The sequence below is a fragment of the Hippocampus zosterae genome, chromosome 3 (assembly GCF_025434085.1).
Source record: "Hippocampus zosterae strain Florida chromosome 3, ASM2543408v3, whole genome shotgun sequence".
Lineage (NCBI taxonomy): Eukaryota > Metazoa > Chordata > Actinopteri > Syngnathiformes > Syngnathidae > Hippocampus > Hippocampus zosterae.
Window position 1 is genome coordinate 3,576,152 of NC_067453.1, and position 12,903 is coordinate 3,589,054.

Sequence of the window (12,903 nt, forward strand, 5' to 3'; positions counted from 1 at the left end):
TCCATAAAACTTAGCAGTTTTCAAATGCTGATTGCCAACGAACGGAGAAAGATAGAAACAAACTTTTTTCTGCTAAAAGAGAGAGTCTCGCCTTTCTTTTGACAGGTTGTATGTATATATAGCCATAGAACATAGAACCCAAATTCTGTGGGCCTTGTCAAAATCAGTCGAAATTCAGTAAAATGTGAGGGATTGAGGGGGTTGCTCCAGTGAAAAGGGGTGGTATTCAATGAGTTAATGCACATACAGTATACCAGGGGTGGCCATTAGGTAGATCCTGATCTACTGGTAGATCTAAGACAGGTCCCAAGTAGATCCGAGGAGTGTCGAGGAGAAAACAAACAAACAACCATTTGTGTGTCTTTGTACATGTTAATAATATATTTTTTGTGTTAATGTACACTGCACCCTAATCATCTTATCAGTCTAATTTTCACCCCCAAAATATTTACAAATAAAATAAAGCAAGTAAATCTTGAAATTATGGTGGCGCGTGATTACGTCACTGGAAGTTGTTAGCTCTCAGCAGTCTGCAATTGCAGCTTGTGATCAGAACTGTTGAGCTCTATCTTTTATCATCATTATTCTCATTCAGAGTTTGCTTCGTATACAATTCACCGAGGGCACGAGCAAAGAATAGGAATCTAGAAGGGCCCAGGGAAGCACTTTAAAACGGTACGTGTGAGCTACGATAGTTAAACAGGCTGCAAAAGTGCGTTGCATGCCTCCGTTTCAGGCTGTTTCTCATCAGGGCGTGCGTGTGTGTGTGTGCGTGTGTGTGTGTGTGTGTGTGTGTGTGTGTGTGTGTGTGTGTGTGTGTGTGTGTGCGTGTGTGTGTGTGTGTGCGTGTGTGTGGCTGCGTGTGTGTGTGCGTGCGCGCGTGCTGGTAAGGGGTAATCACTGTTGCAATACCCTTCTCTTCGGTGTCCACAAAAAATTCCTCTATAAACTTCAACTGGTCCAGAATTCTTCAGCCCGTATCATCACTGGAACCCCCTCCTTCCATCACATCACTCCCATCCTCCAACAGCTCCGCTGGCTCCCTGTCGAACTGAGGATCAACTTCAAAATACTCCTCTTCGCATTCTAAGCCATCCATAACCTTGTCCCCACTATTTGTCGGACCTTCTTCAAATTTCCGTTCCCTCTCGTTCCATCAGGTCCTCAGCCTCCCTCGACCTCTGTGTACCCTCTGCCCGTCTCAGCAACTCTGGAACTCACTCCCACCCGACATCCGTAATATTGACTCTCTTCCCATATTCAAAACTCATCTCAAAACCCACCTATTAAAATCGGATATTTAGTTTAACTCATCGCTTTTTATTATTTATAATTGTATCTGTGGTTTCATTGCTCTTTTTTGATTGTGAAGTGTCCTTGGGTATTTTGAAAGGTGCTTATAAATAAAATGTATTATTATTATTATTTACTTGCAGTGCAAGTAGTGAGTTTACTTGTCATTCAAAAGACACCTACGGCCCTATTTGCACTTGAACACAAGCATGAAAACTGGCGCATCCTCATTTTTGTGCCAAAGCAAGGCTAGTTTACCATGTTTGGGGATATGGCAGACCACTCTATGACTCACTGAGTGTTCTGGTGGACACGAGGGCATTTTCCATGACACGCTTCTGGCTCACCTGACAATTTGATGACAGGAGTAGACAAATATGTTGAGGCTACTTGTAAACGTACTCCTGCACCGATTCCTATACTCATTTTAGAGGGAATGAGTGGACCTGCTTTGAATGGCCGGGAATCAAGTCAACTGTTTTCAGTCCTACAACGGCACATAAGCCCATTTCTAACTGTGCCTGTCTACAAAAATGCCAAAAGAAAGAAAACTCCACCCATGCTCACAGTTAGACTGCCTTTTGCACAAAATAGGGCCCCCATGAGTTGGGAGCAAGTAAGAAAAAAAACGCAAAACAAGTTGATGATTTTTAATCCCCAAAATACTGAGGTTAGCCGAAAATGTATATTTGGGTTTGAAATTGTCCCACTGACAGTGTTTCCAGACCACCCTTTTTGAAACTGAGTACTGCTTCTTGGGCAGCCATCTCGTTACCTCTGCGTCCCGCGTCTTCGGCAGATAATTTTCCCGCGGGACGCACAGTTCTAAATCATGTGCGTTTTTGGGACACAAGTAAATTTCTCAGTCAAAACACAAAAAAAAAACTGTGGCGCATCTCTTTTTTACCTGCAACGAATGCAGTTTGACAATCACCACTATTGTTTTGATCTCGCATAAAGTAATCTCCCATGACAAGATTTCAATTCTCGCGGGACGAAATTGGCAAGACGATTGCCAAGTTGTGTAATGTTAAAACAAGTGTTGCGAAGGTTTACTGCTGAGATATCACAGAGGATGCACCTAAAGTTGGATCGTTTTTTGCGCTAATAAATTGATTTTGAGAAAGCCTTGCATCATTGGAGGCAGAGTAAAGAGAGGAGAATTTATTAACTCAAAGACTGAACCATCGGATGAAATAAGAACCTATTTCTCAGCAAATCTTGTATGCCTGAATTATTAAAAATTTTGCTTCATTTATTTTTAAGAAATAAACCTATTATTAATGTACTATATATTGTTGTTGTTTTGTATTATTATCATATGCAATTGAATAAGTAGACCAATTTGGTACTCTCTAAATGCATAATGGGACTCATATGTTTATGATCAGCGAGTCCCTGGGACTCGCAGGGCTCAAACTGTAAAATTATCACTGCTTGGATACTAATTAGTGTGAAGGGCTACCAGTTTGACACACACTTCATCAACAGATTTGCTCAAATGACCTTTAGTAATGTTACTATTCCATGCCATCCCTAATATTTAATTATGTGAAGACTGAACGTGAATTAATTCTCACCATAATTAAGAAACAGATCAACATACAACACATGTATGATCAAGATATGACAACACTTAACTTCTATAAATGTCTGCTAGTGTTTACATTTTCAAATGATCACTTCTACAATATTCCAAGAAATGTTTCATCACGTGTGAGCTTTTTCTTCATGGGCTAAAGCAGCCCTACATTCAACTGCATATCCTCCTGACTACCAGGAAAAAAAATGTTGTCCAATCACATTTATTTTGAAATTCCCCAATCTATGTGAAGTAATTGGACTACTCCAAAAAGAATTGTTTAAAATTCCACTACAGAGGACATTTTTTTAAACACTTGAATACTAGGCTCTAATGCACTTAAAACGACTCAAACAACACTTTAACGTGTTCATAAGAGTCTTATAATTAAAATGCCAAAAGCATTTCAAGACAAAATGTGTTAGATAAAAAGTATTACTTTTCCTCTTCCCATAAAAAGTGCTTGCACTGAGGGAAGCCATTTTCTTCTATTGAGAAGTCAAAGTAACAAAGTCCCACCGCCTACAAATTTGGTATCATTGGAAAGCGCTGAATGTCCTCTTTAGAGCACAAAAGGAGTTACTGTAATGCGATTGGATGCACTGGGTGGGACATATTTAGGTTCACAAATGTCCTCTACATAAGACAAATTTGAACTACTGGTAGTCAGGAGGTTAAGTTGATTTGTTGGACGTTTTATTTGTGTTTAATTAAACCCTTGCTTTTAGTCCCTAGGATTAACCTGCAAATAAATTGCTATTCCAAATTAGGACGTTGAACCTGAAATGAAGCCACTGATGAACAAAACTGCACCTCAAAGGAATTTTTTTTTCATTCTTTGTTGAACACCACACAGAAAATAATGTGTATACCTGTATATGGCAACAATAAAAGTGACTAGAATGCCCTCCGCCCTCCCAAAAAAATGATGCAGTTATTGCTCAGGATATAAACTTTAGCTCAGTATATAAACTTTAGCTTGACGTAATAAAAAGTTGTGTGTACCATGCTCATACTGTGTGTTGTGATAAATGCGGCACAATTCCTGGAAATCCTGCAGAGATATTGTTTGTTAGTTTTTTAGCCCAGAGTGAACATTGAAGAAAAGAGTCAACGGTACAGAAGAAAATGTACCAAATTTGTTCGCTCAATCAAACATCATCGCAGCACCTTCATCGCTGCATCGCTCGTTAGTTTTATTGTTTGTTTGTTGGGGGTGTTTACCTTGTGCTTTCGCCTCATTATCTTTGACTGTGTATTGTTGGCCAGACAGTGATCGGATGACAGCATTTGTCAACACTCCACCTTGGAACAAAATGCTTTGAGGCACCTTTTCAAATCCATAACAGGTCTACTCCACCCATGGCAAACAAACACACGTATTGACATCATAATTACACCGGGGAGACGCACAAACACTTTTTCTCGTATTTTCACTCGAGAATGGGAAAGGGTCAGAGGAGCACGGGGAGTCATCAGGTCTTTGATTGGATGTTGACAAAGAAGTGGGTGTCATGGTTTGTCATCTCACTAAATATCGACCTAAGAAGCACCCGTCACAGATGCAGACGAGATGTGCCAATACGGCAATGCAGACAAAGTGACACAAAGCAGCAGAAGATATAGAGTTCTGTTGTTCAACCATTTAATCATGGCTGATGAAGATCTCGGGTGCATGTGTAATGTTGCTCACGCAACCCCAGATAGTGAGTATGGTACTGATGATTTGTCAATGATTTCAGAGTCCCAAAAAGCTGACTGCAGAATGATGTGAAAATCTACAGGAAAAAACATTCACGACAGTGCTACTTATTATCGCAGTAGTCAAATTAGATGTGATGACATGTAAAAGTCTTGTATGGGAAAGAGAGGTTGGTAATTTGATATGTTTTGTGTTTTGTGTGGACAGTGCTTATAAAGTTGCTTTTGCTCTTATTTTGGAGGAGAAAGCCACAGGCTTTAAGAATTTGAACCAGTTAGAATTCTGCCAATTTTCGAGAACTTTATTCTGATGAGGTAACATGCGACAAATTACTGTCAATCACATAGAACTTGCGCGCAACCAGGCTTGTTTGGTTTAAGTATTATTGTGAAAGTTCATAAGTATTTCCTAACAAAACATTTGGATATACAGTATATAAAGAGGGAGATAACTGCATGAGAGAGTAGAATTCCAGTCAGAATGTTTTTAGTAACTATGTTGATAAAAAAAAAAATGAAAAAATCGAACCCGCTCATTGTTATGTCAGTGAAAATGACCTCAGAAATGTGTTCTGAATTTCACTTCCTTGGAATCCTTCCTTCATCTTGGTTCTGAAATGGATTATTGAGTCCACACTGCCATCTATTGGTTCAGACATCTATTGGTTCAGGTCACAGAATCTTGGACAGAACAAAAGAAAAATCACGAGTGCCCACTACTTCCTGACTAGATGTACAACAATCGTGTTCATTATTTGTTTGTTTATACATATGTACATATCAACAAATGCTTTTACCCTTATGTGTGCTGTACTTATCTATTTATACAACTTTCAGTTTGTATATACATACTCATTCTTGCACATTTATATGTCAATTTTCTCATATTCATAATGGATACTGCATTTCATTAAAACATTTAATAAGTTGATCAATGTAATTCTGATGTATTACTATGTTTTATAAATATATCAAATTTATCAGCTTAACTCTGATTTGTGTAGTTTTTTTGCACTAATCTTTTAAACTTGTTTTTGAACTCAAAAAGTGATTTACTCATTTTCAGGTCCGTTTCGAAATTATTCCACAGATTGACACCTATTACAGATACACTCGTTTGCTTGATGTTTGTTCTTGTTTTGGATTTTTGTATTGGTTAGTACCCCTTAAATTATAACAACTTTCTCGAATTTCAAAAAGATTCTGGATGTGTTGGCAAAGGAGGTTATTATGTGCTTTGTATATTAATTCGGCAATTTTGAAGTCAACCAGGTCAGAAAATTTCATTGTGTTTAATTTGATGAAGAGTGGATTCAGGGGTTCTGTATATTTAGATCTATTGATTATTCTGATTGCTTTGTTTGTAGTTTTAAAACAGGGAGTGTGTTTGTTTTACAGGTGTTTCAACCATATTTCCACACAGTAGTTCATATATGGAAGTAATAATGAGTAGTATGTGTACAAAGATCTCTTTTTCAGCACATCCTGAGTTTTGTGGAGGATGCCTACAGTTTTGGATACGTTTCTTTTAACGTTGTCTATGTGTGGCTTCCAGGATAGTTTACTATCTATTACTAATTCAATAAACTAATATTCATAAACTCGTTCCATTTCAATTGAGTTTCCAGTGGTGTGCAAAAGGTGGGGCTGACGGGGCAGGGATCCCCAGGCAGCCACCTGAGCGGGTACATCCCACTGGATGGCAAAATATATTTTGCCGGACAATACACCTGATGCATTTGAAGCAGAAAGACATTCCATTTGCACTGGATTCTTTATGAAGGTCACTTGTTAAATGATTTTCAAACTAAGAAAAAAAAGCCTGCCTATCCATTTTTCGAGATCTGACAGAAAAGTTGTGAGAATCAGGATTGTTTTTTTTTTCTCCAGACAATTTCATTGTGGTTGAGCCATGGCCCATCGGTGGCTGTGATAGGTTTGTGACGACAATGATGAAGAAGATGATGATTATGATGGAGGGAATGAGTTTTCGATTAGGAGCACTGTCAGGTCATTGTGCTGCATCTCACCTCTACGTCTGTGTCTGTGATCAATACCAACAGCTCACAGTCCAAGAGCAACTTTTTCTCTCCTCCCTCTCTCCATCCTTCTCTCTTCTGCCATAACAATCGCAGTTCTCAATATTACTGCCCCTCGAGGCAACTTCAAAACGACATCGCTTTGATACCTCACTTTTATTCCAGCGTTTGTTCTCCTGAAAAAAGGCATTCTTGCTAAATATTCTCTCAATTGCTCACATAAAGTGATGCAGAAGCTGAACATCTGAACATACTTAAAAAGCCCCATGTGCTTGACCCTCTGGGCGAACTTCTGATCGTCCAAGACAATTACCACATGACTTGCGTACCGGACACGCAACAGATTTGCCGCAAAGGTAAGTGTCCTCAGGCATCACCATGCAGCAACTGAACCACTGCATCCTACCTCAACCAGTTTTACCTGAAAAAAAGGTGGTCCTGGGAGGCAGTTGTAATATTTTAGATGTGCCTCAGGACCAACCTCTCCAAACATGGGTGAGTCAAAAAACTCCATTAGCTCAATTGCTTTCTCTCACCCTACTGCTGTGACATGCTTGTTACGATGTGTCCAAGGGCCTTAATTAAACAGGACAAAGAGCCTTGTCAAGTCAGTAGCAGCCAGGCAGGCGAACAGAAATGTGCGCACGGATACGTGCACCTATATAGGGCAGCTGCAGTGTGCTTATATGTGCGCATGTTTTGTTCAGAGAGGATTCTGCTTCCAAGTCTTTTAACATTGCATCGTATTAGTCTCTCTAATAAGGTGGGTTCTAAACATGCACGAAGAAGACAAGAATAGACTGATGTTTAATAATCTCTCTCCTCGATTTAACAGTGCAGTAGACTTGACTTTTCCTCGTCTTTACAAAGCATCGAAAGAAAAGCCAAGATACTTAACTTTGTATGTTTGGATCAAGTTTCTCCCATTTTTGGGGGGTGTACAGAATCAGACCTATTTTAGGGAGCTGAAAATCCGCTACACCTTTTTGCATGAGACCTTCCTTGCATGAGACGGCTGTGTTCACTCCCACAATGGTGCAAACAGCCTCAAGCTGTGCCTGTCTTCAAAAATCCTAAAAGAAACAAAGATTTACGTATGCTCACAGTTAGACTGCGCTTTGGCTAGAATTACACTGGGCACAGAAAAAGGGCCCTCAATATTTTATCAATTTCACAGTATAAAGTACCCTCGTCCCAATCCACTGAATCTTGTGTAACACCAATCTTGAAATAAGATAAGATAAGATAACCTTTATTTGTCCCACAATGGGGAAATTTGAAGTCTACAGCAGTACTATGGGGGGAAGAAAAAACAAAGTGTTGCATGCACAAGTAAATGATTCAGAAAAAGAACTGTACACAGTATAGAATGCCATGTAAGGTATATATATATATATATATATATATATATATTAGAGCTGTCAAACGATTAAAATATTTAATCTAATTAAAAATGCAACTGTCATAATTAACTCAAATGAACGCGCTAAACTGACAGCTCTAATATATATATATCTATATATATATTGCGCGTCGTCCCGCACGCGGTCTGTCCTTCCGTCTGTCCCTTTTCAAAACGTACCTACTTCACTGCGCCGCTGCGCGCCGCCACTGCGCCGCTCAGGCAGTGGCTCACTACGATCGCGCGGGCATCTTAGCGAAAAAATGTTGTCTACCCACAAGCATTGCAATGAAATTGTTAGTTATTTAGTAGAGCTAAACATCTCTTTATTTTCGCGATAAGCAATGAAGATGAACAAAAAGTTGAACCAAGCAACAACACTTTTGTGGGCCGAAGGCCCACCTTACCAGCCTTCCGCAGGAACTAGCTGATGAGCCGCCCAGAGGGCGGCGAACCAGCTAGTATATATATATATATATATATATATATATATATATATATATTATATATATATATATTAGAGCTGTCAATTTAGCGCGTTTTTATTGGCATTAATTTAAATGAATGAATGAATTTTAACGGGATTAAATATTTTCTCGTGAGATTAACGCGGCACACGTCACAAGCGGATGTTACTTGTTTGGAACTATTTTGTGTGGAAGGTTACAGTGTTCTGCGTCCATATAAATAGAGCGGGTGGAGCTTCTCTGTGTTTGTCTGACAGTGGTAGCGACCTAGCGAAAATAAAACGTCTCCAGTGTTGTCATTCGAAATGAGGTCTACACAAAAACTGTAGAGAGACTTCAGCACATGAAGGACCAACACAATCAACATAGCCTGACTGTGTTAGGGGGAGTGACCCCCCGTCCCCCTTTCAGAATGGTTTGCCCCAGCAGCACGGGAGAAGTGCGTGCGCTTTTTTGTACGGCGGGCAGTTTTGAATACAGCGGCACATAATGAACACTGGTGTCTGGTGTCTCGTTATTCTTCAACAAACATACAGAAACAGACTGCTGTGTTCACAGTAAACTTGAGAAAAACGAAGTATGTAACCATGGTTTAAATCTACTATAGGCTGAGTACTAGTTTACGTTAGATGTGCACTTTATAATGTTACCCCTCCGTGAGTCGTCACCTTACCGTGGTGGAGGGGTTTGTGCGTCCCAATGATCCTAGAAGCAAAGTTGTCTGGGGCTTTATGCCCCTGGCAGGGTCACCCATGGCAAACAGGTTCTAGGTGAAGGGCCAGACAAAGCACGGCTCAAAGACCCCAATGATGAATACAATAAATGGATCTAGGTTTCCCTTGCCCGGACGCGGGTCACCGGGGCCCCCCTCTGGAGACAAGCCTGGAAGTGGGGCTCGTTGGCACGTGCCTGGTGGCCGGGCCTACACCCATGGGGCCCGGCCGGGCACAGCCCGAAGAGGCAACGTGGGTCCCCCCTTCCCCCTTCCCATGGGCTCACCACCATGGTCGGGTGCAATGTGAGCTGGGCGGCAGCCAAAGGCGGGGACCCTGGCGGTCCGATCCTCGGCTGCAGAAGCTAGCTCTTGGAACATGGAATGTCACCTCTCTGGCAGGGAAGGAGCCCGAGCTGGTGTGTTAGGCAGAGAATTTCCGACTGGATATAGTCGGACTTGCCTCCACACACAGCTTGGGTTCTGGTACCAGTTCTCTCGAGAGGGGTTGGACTCTCTTCCACTCTGGAGTTGCTCACGGTGAGAGGCGCAGAGCAGGTGTGGGCATACTCATTGCCCCCCGGCTCAGTGCCTGTACATTGGGGTTCACACTGGTAGACGAGAGGGTTGCCTCCCTCCGCCTTCGGGTGGGTGGACGGGTCCTGACTGTTGTTTGTGCATATGCACCAAACAGCAGCTCAGCATACCCACCCTTTTTGGAGTCCTTGGAGGGTGTGCTGGAGAGTACTCCTGCTGGGGACTCCCTTGTTATGCTGGGGGACTTCATTGCTCACCTGGGCAATGACAGTGAGACCTGGAGGGGCGTGATTGGGAGGAACGGCCCCCCCGATCAGAACCCGAGTGGTGTTTTGTTATTGGACTTCTGTGCTCGTCACGGATTGTCCATAACGAACACCTTGTTCAAGCATAAGGGTGTCCATATGTGCACTTGGCACCAGGACAACCTAGGCCGCAATTCAATGATCGACTTTGTAGTTGTATCATCGGATTTGCGGCCGCATGTTCTGGACACTCGGGTGAAGAGAGGGGCGGAGCTGTCAACTGATCACCACCTGGTGGTGAGTAGGCTCCGATGGTGGGGGAAGATGCCGGTCCGTCCTGGCAGACCCAAACGTATAGTGAGGGTTTGTTGGGAGCGTCTGGCGGAATCCCCTGTCAGAAGGAGTTTCAACTCCCACCTCCGACAGAGCTTTTCCCATGTTCCGGGGGAGGCGGCGGGACATTGAGCCCGAGTGGACCATGTTCCGTGCCTCTATTGTTGAGGCGGCCAATCTGAGTTGTGGCCGTAAGGTGGTTGGTGCCTGTCGTGGTGGCAACCCCCGTATTCGCTGGTGGACACCAGCAGTAAGGGATGCCGTCAAGCTGAAGAAGGAGTCCTATCGAGCCTTTATGGCCTGTGGGACCCCAGAGGCAGCTGACGGGTATCGACTGGCCAAGCGGACCGCAGCTTCGGTGGTCGCAGAGGCAAAAACCCGAGCGTGGGAAGAGTTCGGTGAGGCCATGGAAGCCGACTTCCGGACGGCTTCGAGGAAATTCTGGTCCACCATCCGACGTCTCAGGAGGGGGAAGCAGTGCACCACTAACACTGTGTACAGCGGGGATGGGGCGCTGCTGACTTCGACTCGGGACGTTGTGAACCGGTGGGCAGAGTACTTCGAAGACCTCCTCAACTCCACCAACACGCCTTCCTTGGAGGAAGCAGAGCCTGGGGACTCTGGGGTGGGCTCTCCTATCTCTGTGGTTGAAGTCACCGACCACCGACCATATATATATATATGGTTAAAAAGCACCGATGTGTGTATATATATATATATATATATATATATATATATATATATATATATATATATATATATATATATATATATATATACACACACACACACACACACACGGGAAGTACCACAGGACCATAACCGAAGTGGCTTATCTCAAGAAGTCCTGTCAGTGGCTAGAGAGGGCTGGCCTGAGGGATAGCACAGAGGCACTCATCCTGGCTGCTCAGGAGCAGGCCCTGAGCACCAGAGCCATTGAGGCCCAGATATACCACACCAGACAAGACCCAAGGTGTAAGTTGTGCAAAGAGGTACCTGATACAGTCCAACACATAACTGCAGGGTGTAAGATGCTGTCAGGGAAAGCCTACATGGAACGCCATAACCAGGTGGCTGGCATAGTCTACCGAAACATCTGTGCGGAGTATGGACTGGAAACCCCAATGTCAAAATCGGAAACACCTCCGTAGGTGGTGGAGAATAACAGAGCGAAGATCCTGTGGGACTTCCAGATCCAGACTGACAAGATGGTAATGGCGAACCAACCAGATATCGTGATCATAGATAAAGGGCAGAGGAAAGCCGTTGTAGTGGATGTAGCGGTCCCAAGTGATAGAAACATCAGAAAGAAGGAACACGAGAAACTCGAGAAATACCAAGGGCTCAGAGAGGAGCTGGAGAGAGCCTGGAAGGTAAAGGTGACAGTCGTGCCTGTGGTGGTCGGAGCACTCGGGGCAGTGACCCCCAAACTAGATGAGTGGTTGCAACAGATCCCGGGAACAACATCGGAAATCTCATTCCAGAAATGTGCAGTGCTGGGAAGAGCAAGGATACTGCGCAGAACCCTCAAGCTTCCTGGCCTCTGGTAGAGGACCCGAACTTAATGAGGGACGGACACCACCCGAGGGGTGAGACGAGGATTTTTTTTTATATATACAGTATATGCAACTGCTATATGCAGCATAAGGAAGCTGTGCTTTTTACAATGGTTCCAGGTTTTCACGTATGTTTTCACATCAAATCAAATAAATAACAAGTTAAACATTGACCATTCAGTTTTATTTATTGCAGGATGGAAGCACCATCGGAAAACTAGTCATTAAAAAAAGATTCAGTGTCAACAAGTAGAAATGTGAATTGTATCATGCGGTATTTGCAAGTGCAATTGTTCTTTTTTTTTCAGTGAACGCTCACATAAAGGTGGAGGATATTCCATTGCCCAAACTTTTTTGTTTGTTTGTTTGTTTGTTTGTTTTTTGTTGAACCTGTTTAGTCCGGACCCAACTCTCACTTGAGAAGTTCGCAGTCGAGTTTGAAGTGGTTGGGATGAAAATCAGCACCTCCAAATCTGAAACAATGGAACCAAGTCGGAAAAGCGTGGATTGCCCTCTCCAGGGCAATGAGACACTGCCCTATGTGGAGAACTTCAAGTATCTTGGGATCTTGTTTTCGAGTAAGGGCAGGATAGAGTGTGCGATCAACATGCCCAGCGGTGCAGTCACTGCTGTGATACGGACTCTCTATTGGTCTGTTATGGCGAGGATTTAAAAGGTCAATCTACATTCCTAACCTCACCCATGGTTACAGGCTGTGAATCAAAATTTGTTCCTCCCCTTTAGAGAGGAGGGACTCAGAGTCAAGCCGGTTCACCTCCATGTTCACAGGAGCCAGATGAGGTGGCCCGGGCATCTGATTAGAATGAACTCCTTTGTCGTCCAGGAGTCAGAGTGTTCTGGGCATGTCCCACCAGCAAGAGGCCCCAGGTATGACCCAGGACACGCTGAATAGAATTAATTTCCCGCCTGGCCTGGGAAGGCCTTGTGATCCCTCTGGAAGAGTTGGAAGAAGTGGCTGGGGAGAGGGAAGTCTGGGCTTACCTGCTGAAGCTGCTGCCTTCACAACCCGATCCTA